Consider the following 12913-nt stretch of genomic DNA (forward strand, 5'->3'; position numbering starts at 1 on the left):
CGCCTGTCTCCCTGGCCATCCCTTGGAGGGACCTGGACCACTGCCAGCTCGCAGCTTTAGAGCTGATACCCTTTGCTTTCCTTGTGGTGGTCCAAATGCATGTGACCACGGCCAAAACCACTAGCCAGGGCACACAGTAAAGGGCAGGGAGAGATGAGAACAGACAGAAACACAAGCCACCAGGACCGTGGCGAGGAGCGGGCGCTGGCTGAGCGAGGTCACGCAGAGTGACAGACAGAAACCTGTGCGCCCCGAGACCAGCAGGGTTCTACCCCGGGTCTGCAAGGAGGAACGCGCGGGCACGGAGAGCTTACCCGGCTTGTCCCAGACGACAAAACCGGCGAGGGGCACCTGCCGACCAGGTCTCACCAGCTCGCGTCCCGAAACAGTGAGAGATGCGGGGACGCCCATGTGACCACTGCCCCAAGACCACAGCACCGGGACCCCAAGACTGTGCTCACGGGGACCCGAGTCCGTGGTATTAACATGGAGACGAGCCTAACGTGTGTCAAGCTCATTTAAAAACAGCAACGACCACACCACGTGTTAATGGAAGCAACTGCATTTAAATTTTAAACCTTTTATTTGGAAATAACTGAAACAATAAATTTGAAGAATAAAAATAATATTAAAAAACTGTATAGTTTACCTGGATACATCTCTCATTAACACTTCACCCATTAGAAATCATTTAAATCTCTCCTTCTTATGTGTGTGTATGTGTTTGTACATATATATTTATCTAATTGACGCACACGTGTGTATATATACATATGCTACATATACACACACAAATGTGCCAAAGTATATTGATAGCTGAAAAAATTTTTCTAAACCACCTGAAGATAAGTAATTTAGAAAAACATTTTAAATGTACACAGCGCTATTAATAGCTCACAGGGAAAGTGCTTTAATGACTCAGCACAGCCTGGACAGGAGCGACCAGGGTGTCCATTCTCCCTGGCTTACCTGAGAGTGAGTACAGAACCACACACACCCCAAATGAGTGTAAATTCTTCAACCCCCTCATCTTCTTAAGAGGTCCTCATCCTTCAGATAAGCTACTTCTAGAATATTCTTATTTAGAAACATACAAGTAAATAAACAGATTTTGAAAATGTACCTAACACCATCATAAATACTGTACAGTGTGATATGTAAAACATATGAAAAAAACATGCTTATAGGATTTACAATTTTGTTATGGAGACAGGAAAACCCATGGCCTTTCTGGGTCATAAGTGCTACAGGGTTTTAGCTATGAAGATGCACATAATTACAGAATCCATATAGCCTATCCTATGTGCTGAACTGTGTCCCCCTAAAATTCCTGTGCTGAAGCCCTGACCCCCAGCACCTCAGAACGTGACTGTGTTTGCAGATGGGTCTTCACAGAGGTGACTAGGGTGAAATGAGGTCACCGGGGTGGCCCTGATCCAGTAGAGGAAGGAGATAAGGGCACAGACACACACAGGGGGACGACCACGGGAGGTCACAGGGAGGGCGCAGTGTCCACACGCCAAGGAGAGAGGCCTCAGGAGAACCAGCCTGCCCACACCGGAATCTGAGAAAACAAAGCCCTGTGCCACTGTGACAGCCCCAGCTAACGAAAACATCCCCGTGTCAGCCTTCCTGGCTGCAGAACACACTGCGGCCGACCTGGAGGCTTAAAGCAATGCTCGCTTACAGTCCTGTTTCTGAGGGGCTGGACAATGGCACAGTTTAACGGGTGGTGCCCTTTCCTATGGGGTCTCTCAGGGTGTGACGGCCTCGGCCAGGGCTCAGGGTTGGGGTCTCCCCACAGTCTTGGCCAGGGAGGGGTGTGCTTCTGATCTCCCATGGCTGGGGCAGTAGTCAGTCGCTCAGGGGTTGCTGAGCTGAGGGTCTTAGTCTCCGACTAGCTGTAGGCTGGAGGCCGCCCTCGATCCTGGCGTGCCCCTGGCAGATGGCAGCTTGCTTCAGCAAAGTCGCCAAGGGAGAGTCTCCTAGCAAGAGGAGAGTCACTGTCTTATCTAGGGTAATCACAGAAGTGACAGCTCATCACATTAGCCACGTTCCACTGGCTAGAAGCAAGGCACCAGGCAGGCCCACTTGCAGGGGAGGTGACCACGCAGGGGCAGGCACCCCAGGCGGCCAGGAGCCCTGGGGCCGCCCTGGAGCTGCTGTCACGCTGCCTCAACCACGACGGCCCAGAGCCCCGTGGGCCTTCTCTCTGGTGAGCGGCCCCACGTGCTCTAGCTTCCTGAACAACTCAGTGGCCTCCCGTGAATCACAGGTGTCCTGCACTGTCCCACTGGGCATGTTCTGACATCCCGAGCACGACGACCAAACCGCAGTTTTCATTCAACTCAGAACTGGGCCGTCAAGGAAACGCCTATCGCCTGGTGGGTGTCACCACCCACAGCAAGTCCATCTGAGTTTCAGGGGCGCGGGCAGAGGAGGGGCGTGATCGGGAGGAAAGCACAGCTCTCTGCTTACTCTGCTAAAGTGACGCGCACATAACACTTGTAAGATATCCTTTACCTCGAATTCGGTCGGCAACAGAAGTCACACAACTGCCCCACTGTTACCGGCTCTCACGACCGCAGGACGAAGGCGAGACGCCCACCGTCCTGTTTGTCACCGTGGGAAGGTTACTTCTATCATCCGCGTGCCCTGCAGCAGTGCGGAGACAGCTTCGTTTATCATTTCATACTCACTCAAGTACCCAAACTGTAGTACTCACTGCTTATTCTTCCTTTGAAGCTCAAGCCCAGTGTCACGTGAATAAAAACGTAACCCTCAGGCTGGAATCTCATCTGGTCTGGTGACATGGTGGCTGTGACAAAGGGTCAATGGGCGGCATCACTGGCACAGACGCCTGTGGGCTCTTGAACAGTGTCGGGAATTTGGAGAAAATGTGCTTATTTCTTCCCAGCCTTAAGATACTTTTTTAAAACTTAATAAGATATTTTATTTCAAATGAGGTGGAAAATACGAATTCAGACCTATGAAGTCCGTCCGTCACTCCTGTCCCAAATCAAGTGTGTCTTCACACAGAATGGTTCTGGTTACTGGTGGACACTGAAGCGCCAGCCCGAGTCACTCCACAGGCCATCAGAAGAGCGCTAAGCTACCGAAGGGGACAACTGACCTATCCGGGGGCGAGCTTTTACCAGTAAGTAAATTTCAGAAGTACGCACCCCTGATGCCAAAGCTTTTAACATGGTCACCTCCAGGGAACATGGCACAGGCCGGCTTCCTCACACAGATGACAGGGCATGCGTCATCATGCTGCTGCAAGTCGGTGAGGCCCCCAGAGGCCGCTGAGGCGTGTCCCCGTCTGTCCCCTGCTCTCCACGCAGAGCCACTTGTCAGCACAGGCAGTGCCAGGCCAGCCTGGGCAGGGGAGGGGCTGGCCTCCTGCCACCAATGTGCAGTGAGCGCCCCTCCCGCCGAGACGCACGCACGCGGTGCAGACACACGACCAAGGAAGACGCGGGTGTGCCACACGCAGCAGAGGGCGCGACCCCTCTGGCCGCCCCGAGCAGACCGCACCCCAATCTCATGTGGGGATCAGTCCCGGGGGGACAGAGCGCTCGCCATCGGTTCCTGGGCCCTCCCTTGGCCTGCTGGCTCCAGCCCCTCCCCCGATGGCCGACACCCACTAGGAGGTCAGGTTAGTCCTGCTCCTCGGCCCCAGCTCCGCGCTCAGCTTTCCACATCGTCCAGTTTCTAGAAAACTGAAGTCCCAGCGAGGCATGCGAGGCACGCCCTGCCCTGCAGATGCAGCCTGGGCGCCCCGAGCCCGGGGAGGAGGACACACCACGCAGCGTGGGCGACGGAGGCTCTGCGGGCTGCGTCTGCTCTAGCGCCGTGTCTGCCTCGTCACCAGCTTTTGCTGCCGGCTCACCCTGCCACGAGCATTTTCAGGACAGAAACAGGTTCGGGCGCATGTTCAGCGAACGATGGTCGTCCCTCCCTGCATCACGGCTGCTGTGACGAACCGGTGGCGGTGACCCAGGGCACGCCGGAGCCCACCGCTGCCGCAGCCGCCACACAGGGCCCCGCACCTGAGGCTGGGGCGCCCCCACGCAGTCACCACTCCCGGGGAGGGCTGTGTCTTGGGCAGGGACACGGGCTCCATCCACCCGAGCGCTCACGCTCAGGGCCACGTGACTCTGCAGCCGCTGCTGAGAGGAAGCGCCGGGTTATGACTGGCCGCGCGCCGTGCGCGTGGACGCGACGCTGTCGCCTTCCTCGGCACTTTTCAAACTCGTACCCGCGCGTGACGCTCCCGCTTCACACTTCTCTTCTGCTCTAGCCTAACCCATACCGTGGGTCTGACTTTCACGCGCTCTGAGTCCTTCTGACATCGTGTCTGCCCTGCACGCCCGGACAAGCCAGCGGGATGCTGTCACCGCGCAGCGGCGCACTCCCGTTCACGGCAAAGCAGAGCGGGGTGCACGCGCCCAAGTCCATGCACCTAATTCAGGAGGGGACCCGAAGGTTGCCCCGTGGGAAGCTCGCACCCACGTTAAGTGCTGAGCTACGCTGTCCGTCCCCTCGGCCCCACGCGGACTGGAGGCCACTGTCCCCTTGGTCCTACATGGACCGGAGGCCACTGTCCCCTCAGTCCTACATGGACCGGAAGCCACCATCCCCTCAGCCCCACGCGGACCAGAGGTCACCGTCCCTTGGTCCTACGTGGACAGGAGGCCATGGTGCGTGGTTTGCTTTCTGCGGAAAAGCTCTCGTCCCCTGGTCACAGCCGTCACACAGTGAACAGGCCTCTGCTTCACTTCACTTCCTCCTGCGGTTTCATTTGTGGAGAAAGATGAAACGTCCAGGTGGCCTGAGAACCAGAGCCCAGGACAGAAGCGCCCAGGTCCGCAGCAGGCCAAGCGTGAGGAGCCCCAGGCTCGGAGCAAGGAGAGGGGAGCCGCTGTCTGGTTCTATCGCTCGCTACAGGCCGGTGTCAAGTCCCCCGACCTCGCAAAGGGTCCATCTACAAACGGGGCTTAAAACGTGCCAGCACCAGGCGCGGTGCCCGAGCAAAGCACCATCATCACGATCGCCGAAAACCTGCTCAGCTTTAGAAGACACGAATTTCTAAAAATCCCTGAAAAATATGTCAACTTCATCAAACATTCGTTTTGCGTGTCCTCTAACATACCACGGAAATAACTATAAAATAACTACTGAATTAACGGGAGAACCATGGATATCTGTGGTCAGAAAGAGACAAAATCAGAACAGTAAACTATGAACAAAACGTAATTTTATGTTATACTCCAAATACCATTACAGTAAACGAGAATAGAGGAAAATGTTTAACCGGTGTAAATCTTTAAACAAATTAAATTGACCAGTTTTATACACTAACTACGCCCTTCACTGGTCCCGGTCACTCGCCTCGTACGGCTGTGACGGGGAGCTCCAGGTGCCCACCCGGCCTGTTGCTCGGGGCCGTGGAAGGGACACGTCGGCTTCGGCAGCACCGCTGTCATGCAGTTTCCCTTCTGCCACAATGATGGCATTCAGAAACATGACATTATCTATGAAAACAACGCGTTCCGTAAAATCACGCAAATGTTAAACAAATATATCTACCTTACGGGGCTCCCTTTCAGGAGTAATTTACATGACGATACGTGTCACAGGTCTTTCAAAACTGCAAAGAGCAGGGAACATTCCTCCATAAAACACTTTCATATACTCAGGTGGCACCTGACTATCCCCAAGAATGTGGTGAGGGCTGTGGGGAGCCCGGGGAACCCCGCTGGGTGAGGGGCTGAGGGCAGGGGGCCGGGCTCTGTCCTGGGCTGGGCGTAATGCGTGGAACACAGGCTCGGGCACACAATGCTGGAAAGGACGCCAGCCAGAGGGTGGCTTCCTGTGTGTGACATGTGGTGACAGGAAGCCAGGTTTACAGTTCCCAGAGCACTAGGGGACGCCGGCCAGCCCTCCTCCTAGGCCCGCGGCCTCGGCCATCCGCACATCTATGACATCCATGGTATGCTCTAGGGAAGGGGGCTTGTCCTGCAAGGGTCACCAAGGATTCCATCAAGAGGAGCAAACCAGGAAGCTGTGACAGGAGGCTGGCGCCCAGAACAGGTAGAGCCGGGTGAGCCCTGCAGCCGGCCACGGCTCGGCCGGTCCACAGGATGGGCAGGGCTTCCCAAGATGGCGCTTGGGACACGGGGGCTGTCAGCGGTCCCATTCTAAGCCATCATGCTTAAGTGACTGTTAGCAAAAGCAAACCCTTACAGAAACGAGTTACAAGAACATTCATTGTGCATATTAAGAAGTAAAGGGATATCAATTTAGCTATCTTTATTTTAATGGTCCATCAATGATTAAATCAATGCAAAATTTTTAAAAAGTCATTCTGATTACACTCCTGCAGAGGTTACAGGTGACTTCTGTACACCACATCACTCTGTGCTCAGTCTCTACAGTTCGGTGTGTATCGTGCTGTCCCCAGGCATGATTTTGGAAGGACGTGCCACCCAATCCCACCTTTACAGTTAGGTATCATAGAGCTAAGTCACCTGAGACATTCCGGATTGTGATCTTTCGAAGCTGACTACCTAGAGACTGAAAGGATGCAGCACGGAAGGCGCACCACAGACGCCGGGGACTCGCGCTGTGCCGCTTCTTGGGGCGGGGCCGACTGGCCGTCGCATAGCAACGCAGCAGCGCACTGACTCCGGGGATCTTGCCAGTCCTTCCTCACTGCGGTAAACATTCCACTATTCTTAAACCTGTTTCCTAATATTAGGGACGCACAATTATTCACGTGGTCTTCTGGGGGCAGCTCCCTGGCGTAGCTCGCACGACTGGCACACGCAGAAAGGGACGTAAGAAACTCGGGTTCCCCTTTTAAGCACCTGGAGCACTGGGTCATTCGTCCGCGGTGACCGCGGAGTCCACAGAGCTTCCGCGTCAAGGCCCCTGGGGTAGTTGTAGCTACTGACCGCACGCTTCCGTCACACTCGAGATACAAGGTGCTGCGGCACCATCACGCCCAACCCAGGCTGCTTTCTACCCCGCTCCCGCTCTCACTACCCCCGTGCCGAGGGGCCCAGGGTGGCCGCCAGCATCGGTGAGAGTGACCGAGGGGAGAGTCGATCCGGTTGGATTTAGCGAAGCTTCTCATCTGGTTCGCAGTCACTTCTGGGTGACGTTAGGGTATAATGTTGACGTCACAGTATGTCATGGGATGATGCAGATGCTATGATGTAGACGTTATGTCACGATGTGGACACTGTTATGCCGTAGACACTATGTTACAACGTAGATGTGATGCGGCGATGTAGACGTTGTTATGTTGTAGCTATTACATTATGATGCAGATGCCATGATGTAGGTGTTACGTTACGTTACATTACGATGTAGACGCTGTGTTATGACTAGTCCTTATATTACGCTGGACATCCCAGCGAAGGAATGCTTCTGCGGACGCCCCCGCCTCCCAGCTGCCATGGGTGACAGAACCCCGGGGGAGGCATCATGACATGAACGTGTACCACAGATCACCCCACAAGGTGGATTTTGTTATGCTTTGCAGTATCTGTCATATTTTTAAATTTATAATTTCTTGTAACTATTTTCATTCTAGACACATATTCACTTTTGAATTTAATTTTGGATTTGTAATTTTGTTTTCTTTTCAACTGCAAATACCTCAGGCCCTTCATTATGCTTATGAAAAACTGTAAAAGAAGATAACTTACCATTTAAATTCTAAACATAAAAAACACACTTCCATAATAAAATACTTCATAAAATGTGTAATATTAATTTACTTCTTTAAAAAAACAAGACACTCATGTGTACTAAAACTGGTCACTAAAAAGCCACCCATCTCTTACACTGCATGAGTCACGAGCGACCAAGGACAGTGCCAACATCACCAAGGTGAAAACTGGGGGGAAAGGGCTTCCAGTACAGCCTCTGCCAGGACGATCCTAGAAATGCGAACAACTATACTTACTCCTTTCTACCCCATGAGAATACAAATTTGAGATAACGACATAATTTGCCTTTAAATTTAAGGAAAAAATGTTCTATATTCAACATGGTACGTACATACATTTACCATCAACGTGTTTATTAAGCAGACTCAGGACACTGACTGATGTTTTGGAGAATAACGTAACTTACAGTCTAGCTCTATGAACTAGTAACTAAATTAGAAATCGTTGCTTTTAAAAATAACAGTAACATGCTTCTAACTGGAGAAAAGTGGACTACCATTTACTGAACGGCCCTCCCCAAGGTAAAAATCCAAGACAACTAGAGCGTTGCCCCCAGACGCTTAATCGTGTACTCCTGGCTCACACGAGCTGTGAAGGCTTTTACGTCACACGCGCACACGCGCACGCACACACAGATACGTTTAATGCAGCCACCTCGCTGAAAAAACTACTACTAGACAAGATGTGAAAATGAAATAGTTTCGGTTTTAGCTGAAATTCTGGAGGCTGAAAGCAAACAGTGGTGGGACAGGGCGCGAACCGCACGCTCCGGGCTGGCTGCAGGGCGGGCTGTGTGGGAGCAGGGCTGGGGAGCCCTGTGTCCCCACCGCGCCCCGGGAGGAGCCGCCTGCATAGGGCCTGAAGGAGGGAGGGGTGCGGGCAGGCGTGGCCTGGCCTGCAGAGGGAGAGGGCCCCGTGGCACTGCGCTGGCCAGGACTCGCGGCCCTGCCCAGCGAGGCTGATCCCCGCCCAGGACACCACGGAGGGCGTGGGGGCAGGCGGTCCGGCACGGTCACACACGCAGACACGTCTTGAGCGGCCCGTGCCCGCCCGGACTTGGGCTGCTGGCAGCGCCACGCTCGCCACGGCCTCCCCTGCCCCCGTGTCCCTGCTCACCCCCACCCCACCTCTGTCCCCCGCGTCCCCGCTCACCCCCACACCCTGGCGGACCATGGCAGCCCCCTTCCGGTCCCCGCACTTCCAGGCCACGCGCCCTGGGGGAGCGCGTCACATGGCTGCCTCGATCCTGCAGTCACGACACCCTGAGTGGGTGAAGGTCCCCGGGTGCCACCTCCCCTCCCTGGGATGCCCCCAGTTTCCAGCTCGTGCTTCGCGCTGGCTGGCAGCACGACCGGGCCGGCTCCGCACACGGCGGACGCTTCCTGCGCCTGCCTGGCCCCACGCCACGGCCCAGGGCTGTCCAGTGCCACCCAAACTGACTCGGGTTCCCTCTGAACTCAGAAGAGAAAGACGTTTGCCTCTGTGTGGCGACCTCTAGAGCTGGGGGGCAGGAGCCTGGCCTGATCTCACAGGAAATGTCCTCCCCAGGCGGAGGGACCCGCCGCCCATCTGCCACGGGTCCGTCTGTGGCGTGACACCGGACAGTTTCCAATTTGTGTTAATCCACAGGCATTACGAGAATCAAACCCGGACTCTCGGACAGCTGGGGAGGGGGCGGGGGAGCCCGGGAGCTTATGGGCTTCTGTGTTGCAGCTAAAAGAAATCAGGGCTCCCTGCCCCAGGAGACAAATCGCCATAGGCAGCAGAGACGCCCAGGCCACTTGCGCCTTAAAACCTGACGCTAGGATTTCCTCCCCATGACCTGGCCATTGAGGGGGCGACCAGACGCCCTGAAGAGAGCGCCTTGCAGCCGACCCAGCTGCGGCCACAGCCCCCACCAACGTGGCCCTGCACGGGGCGCCCAGCTCCCGCTCAGCCCGGGTCCGGCGTGCGTGTCCCATCCCTGTTCTACCTTCTCCTTCCACCCCAATGTCATTCTTATTCTTAAAACTTTTACTGTAAAATTACAGATTCCAGCAGAAAAACACACATGTGACATTGTCAGGCCACTGCTCGGTACAGACTGCCGGCGGCTGAACAACTGACCGGTGAAAGTTCACGTGGTTCCAACAAAACGCACCGCTCACATCGGAGAGACCCCACAAGTCTCCGACACAAGGATGTCGCTACCTGGCCCTGTGAGATCTGCACATCCCACCAGACACGGCCTGGCATCTGCTCAGCGACACGGGAGTGTTGGCTGTTGTTTTAGAAAAATAAAATCGATGATATGGAACCGGAGAAGGAAGGATTTCGATTAGGAGGCTAATGAAAACTCTCTGAAAACGCAATGGCCCTCTGAGGACTTCTCTCTGCAGAGCGATCCGAACAGAATAACCACGTGTCATGTAAACTAGCTCGTGATCTAAACTGTCACTACACACGCACGCCCAGTCAGGTGCACGTGTCTGTGCACGTGTGTGCTGGTCCAAATCTCTCGGGCACACCACGGGCCAAATGTGCCGGGTACAAGCTGCAAACATAAACACACTTCCAGCAGACCAACCTAGGAGGTGCTGGGTGTATAAATGTGACTTTAAATTCAGGAACTCAGAAAGTGGACCACTGAGTACAGTGCTGCTGCTTCGGTCTCTGTGTGTTCAGGGCCAGAATGAGGCACGAGGGAGCAGAGGCACCGTGACACTGCCCCAGCCTGAGTCACAGCCAGTCCGGCCGGGACACGGCGCTGCCCCACGAGCCCCACGGACTGGAAAGGCCTCAGAAATCTTTACCAAGGATCCATCTACAGCTCCAAAATTCTATTTCTCAGAGAAATAACATCAGCTTTCAGTCCAGAAACGACCCCGAGCCCTACACCGTTGCTGTGTGGTGCCTGTGGTCACTAACCATCTTCTTAAGGACAAGCGGGTCATCGATCTCGTCCAGTCCCAGTGGTTTCACCAACCAGAGTGAGGAGATGGACGGCCGGCAAGCCTGTCCCCTCGTCGGAGCACCAGTGACGGGCGGCTCTGCCCTCCACTCAGATGTACAGCAAGGTCACACAGAGGGGAGCACACAGTCCGTGACGAATCCGCAGCAGGTCAGTTTCATGGCTGAACAAGGAACCTCCAGCCTCTAAAGCTTTCCATCCGGCACGTGCTTCCTGAGGAACAAGACACTCCAGAGTGCTTGCGACAGCCACCCACCAGCTGAAAACGGCTGGCTTCTGACTGCTCATCAGCACCAGAAAGGCAGCCGAACACAAACGGGACATTTTAATTCACCTTTCACTCTTAACATGAAAAATTAAACTGTCACGCACTCAACCTATTTCTACATCCCTTCTTGGTTCGATCATCGCTGAGCAGCTCACATAAGCTTTGCTTTTATTTTCCAATGATTTGAGAAAATCATATTTTCAGATGATCCTATTACAAAATAATAGACAAATTAAAACGAATGCACTCCGGTAGAATAATGCTAACATTTACAAATTTGAAAACACCTACACACAGAGAGAAAGAGAAAAACTTAATTAAATAGACATTCACATCTTATCAAAAACATCATTGGGAGACCAGCCTCAGCGAGGGGAACACACACGCGCTCATCTGGGGACAGAGACTGACATCCAGGGCTGCCGAGTGTGAACACGTCCTCCAGGAGGTCCTGCAGGCCGGCGCGAGCCGTCAGAGCCAGGTCTGTGGCGAAGCCACCATTGCAGGAAGAGGGAACTGGCTTCCCTCCACGTGACGAGCCTGCCACCGAAGTGAGCCCTGGAGGGGGTGGGGCTCTGCCCGTGGGACCCCTCCCCAGGGAGCGCCTCACTCAGCGGAGCTGGAAGCCGAGGGGGAGGGAGGGAGATGCACTCTCCTTCCTAGCCATGCCCCGTCTTTAAAAATGCGAAAATAAAACCACCTTCCACCATTTTCCAGTCAAATGACATGCTTTCTGGTGCATGTACTTGAATTAGAAACAGCCCAGCAAACCCTCTATTTACATAATTATCTTCTCCATGCAGACATTTCTGTAGTCCCTGGCTCTGGCCTGACCCCTGGTCTGCTTTCTAAACGCCTGCAGCTGCCAGAGGCCTGTCCTCACCCCATGTCACAGGGCCATCACAGAGGCCCATCCTCACCCTATGACACAGGCCCGTCCTCACCCCATGTCACAGGCCCGTCCCAGAGGTGCCTCAGCAACTCTGCAGAGGACAGGGTGCGTCCTGCTGCGGCTTGCCACCCACACTTGCTCCTGCTCCTTCAACTCCCTGTGTCCTTCATCTGTGTGTCCAATCACACAACTGTCCACTGTCCGGCCCTGAAGTGTCTCTCGACTCCACCCCATCTCCGCCCTAACCCGCTTCATCGTCACATCTCATCTCAGCAGGCAGACGGATTTATAGACCCATCTTCAGGCCACCTCAAAACTAGTCCAAACGCAAAGCAGCCATGGAAGGGAAGAAGAACAGAGCATAAGCACACAGAGAGGGTGAGACGTCTGGAAGACGGAACGAACGATGAACCAGAACGAAGGAGGAGGGGCGGGAGGGGCCGTGCCCCACCCCCGCGCCAAGCTGGGTGCCCTCTGCCCGGGTCCTACCTGAAACACACGCGTGCACACATGGCAGTGGAAGCACCTGAGACACGTGCGTGGGAGTTTGTGTCACTGGGCCTGTCATCTCAACCACGCACTGAGCGTGTACAAGTGTCAGTGTGAACGGGGTCCGGGAATGCAAGCTGAGCCGCCAACCCCGAGCCCCCGCGGTGTGGTGGGCGCTGCGGCCCCTTGGGACCAGGCACTCCCTTCTCATTGCTGGGACCATGGAAGGGACCCTCCTTGGGACCAGGAGTGGCCTCGGCGACACTGCCTAGCACACGCTGACGGCCTGGCCTCCCCGCCAAAGGTGTAGGTTCTGAGGGCCACCGGACCGGGGGTTGCCACAGGACACGCTGGCCTCAGGCGGGGTGACAGCAATTCAGCTGCAAACTCTGCCACCTCCCATCTCCCTCACAGGCGGGACCCAAGGCAGCTCTGTGACGCTCCTCCAGGCAGACCCTCACCTCAGTCCGTGCCGTGGGGAACCCAACCTGAGACTCGAGGCCCACAGGCTCCTCCCAGGCCAGATGCTCCCTGTGTCCCCACTCATTGTGCCCGCCCCGCCGTCCGCCGCT

At 55.0% G+C, this 12913-nt stretch overlaps 1 protein-coding gene across 1 annotated transcript in view; it reads right to left on the minus strand.

Annotated features, from left to right (window-relative positions):
- CAMK2D (calcium/calmodulin dependent protein kinase II delta) overlaps positions 1-12913 on the minus strand; it is a 137601-nt gene that overhangs the window by 80800 nt on the left and 43888 nt on the right. The window lies entirely within an intron of this gene.

This window comes from Pteropus alecto, unplaced genomic scaffold (genome assembly GCF_000325575.1).
Source record: "Pteropus alecto unplaced genomic scaffold, ASM32557v1 scaffold17, whole genome shotgun sequence".
Classification (NCBI taxonomy): Eukaryota; Metazoa; Chordata; class Mammalia; order Chiroptera; family Pteropodidae; genus Pteropus; species Pteropus alecto.